The 2,500-nt window shown below is 45.3% G+C and overlaps 1 protein-coding gene across 2 annotated transcripts in view; it reads left to right on the top strand.

Annotated features, from left to right (window-relative positions):
* LOC110494887 (pre-B-cell leukemia transcription factor 1) overlaps positions 1–2,500 on the top strand; it is a 42,806-nt gene that overhangs the window by 24,250 nt on the left and 16,056 nt on the right. The gene's annotated exons all lie outside the window — the stretch shown is intronic.

Raw genomic sequence — 2,500 nt, 5'->3', positions numbered from 1 at the left:
GGCGAGCTAGTTCAAGCCCTTGATCAGGTGAACCAGGGGAGCTAGATCAAGCCCTTGACCAGGTGAACCAGGCGAGCTGGTTCAAGCCCATGACCAGGTGAACCAGGGTAGCTAGATCAAGCCCTTGACCAGGTGAATCAGGTGAGCTAGATCAAGCCCTTGACCAGGTGAACCAGGTGAGCTAGATCAAGCCCTTGACCAGGTGAATCAGGTGAGCTAGATCAAGCCCTTGACCAGGTGAACCAGGCAAGCTAGATCAAGCCCGTGACCAGGTGAACCAGGTGAGCTAGATCAAGCCCTTGACCAGGTGAACCAGGCGAGCTAGTTCAAGCCCTTGATCAGGTGAACCAGGGGAGCTAGATCAAGCCCTTGACCAGGTGAACCAGGGGAGCTAGATCAAGCCCTTGACCAGGTGAACCAGGGGAGCTAGATCAAGCCCTTGACCAGGTGAACCAGGTGAGCTAGTTCAAGCCCTTGACCAGGTGAACCAGGTGAGCTAGTTCAAGCCCTTGACCAGGTGAATCAGCCCACAATCAGTTGTCTTAATTAGTTTCCTGCCTGGTAACTGGTTATGAGGCCTGAATGTAAGAGCATGGAGGAGAAAACAATACTGGCTTCTATAGTGGCCCTTATGTCTGCTCACTAGTGGGCTAGAAACAGGGGAAGGGTGCACTCTGCTGGTCACAGCTGGGACTACAACTGTCTGCCTGTCTGTCTGCAGAGTATCAATTTTGTGAATTCTTGGTTGGTGAGCGGACCCCAGACCTCACAACCATGAAGGGCAATGGGTTCTATAACTGATTCAAGTTAAAAAAAAAAGTAATGTTCCTTTTGATGGTGTAGAAGGCCCATCTCGTCTTGTCTCTCAGATCGTTCACAGCTTTGTGGAAGTTACCTGTGGCGCTGATGCTTAGGCCGAGGTATGTATAGTTTTCTGTGTGCTCTAGGGCAACAGTGTCTAGGTGGAATTTGTATTTGTGGTCCTGGCAACTGGATCTTTTTTGGAACACCATTATTTTTGTCTTACTGAGATTTACTGTCAGGGCCCAGGTCTGACAGAATCTGTGCAGAAGATCTAGGTGCTGCTGTAGGCCCTACTTGTTTGGGGACAGAAGCACCAGATCACCAAACAGGAGACACGTTTGACTTCAGATTCCAAGGCCGGGTGCTGCAGACTGTTCTAGTGCCCTCGCCAATTCATTGATATATATGTTGAAGAGGGTGGGGCTCAAGCTGCATCCTCAAGCTTCACACTTGTTGTTGATGTACATTGATATTATGTTGTTTTTCCCCCAAGTCGAAAGCTTTTTGGAAATCAACAATGCATGAGAAGACTTTGCCTTTGTTTTGTTTGTCAATTAGGGTGTTCAGGAGATGGGCTGGTACTGTTCAGTAGATGGGCTGGTACTGTTCAGTAGATGGGCTGGTACTGTTCAGTAGATGGGCTGGTACTGTTCAGTAGATGGGCTGGTACTAGAGGTCGACCGATTATGATTTTTCAACGCCGATACCAATTAATCAGACGATTTTTAAAAATGTATTTGTAATAATGACAATTACAACAATATTGAGCAGAGCAAGGGGAATAACTACTCCAAGTCTCAGAGCGGGGGACGTTTGAAACGTTATTAGCTCGCCCCCCGCTAACTAGCTAGCCATTTCACATCGGTTACACCAGCCTGATCTCGGTAGTTGATAGGCTTGAAGTCATAAACAGCACAATGCTTGACGCACAACGAAGAGCTGCTGGCAAAACGCATGAAAGTGCTGTTTGAATGAATGTTTACGAGCCTGCTGCTGCCTACCATCGCTCAGTCAGACTGCTCTATCAAATCATAGACTTAATTATAACATAATAACACACAGAAATACGAGCCTTAGGTCATTAATATGGTCGAATCCGGAAACTATCATCTCGAAAACAAGACGTTTATTCTGTCAGTGAAATACGGAACCGTTCTGTATTTTATCTAACGGGTGGCATCCCTCAGTCTAAATATTCCTGTTACATTGCACAACCTTCAATGTTATGTCACAATTACGTAAAATTCTGGCAAATTAGGTGGCCCAAACTGTTGCATATACCCTGACTCTGCGTGCAATGAACGCAAGAGAAGTGACACAATTTCACCTGGTTAATATTGCCTGCTAACCTGGATTTATTTTAGCTAAATATGCAGGTTTAAAAATATATACTTCTGTGTATTGATTTTAAGAAAGGCATTGATGTTTATGGTTAGGTAAACATTGGAGCAACGATACGCACCGCATCGATTATATACAACACAGGACACGCTAGGGAAACTAGTAATATCATCAACCATGTGTAGTTAACTAGTGATTATAATTGATTGATTGATTGTTTTTTATGGGATTAGTTTAATGCTTGCTAGCAATTTACCTTGGCTTACTGCATTCGCATAACAGTGCAATGAGAGGCAGGTGGTTAGAGCGTTGGACTAGTTAACCGTAAGGTTGCAAGATTGAATCCCCTGAGCTG

This window comes from Oncorhynchus mykiss, chromosome 13 (assembly GCF_057628025.1).
Source record: "Oncorhynchus mykiss isolate SJ-2025 chromosome 13, ASM5762802v1, whole genome shotgun sequence".
Lineage (NCBI taxonomy): Eukaryota > Metazoa > Chordata > Actinopteri > Salmoniformes > Salmonidae > Oncorhynchus > Oncorhynchus mykiss.
Note: the sequence above shows the minus strand (reverse complement) of the source record. Positions and strands in the feature narration are given on the sequence as shown.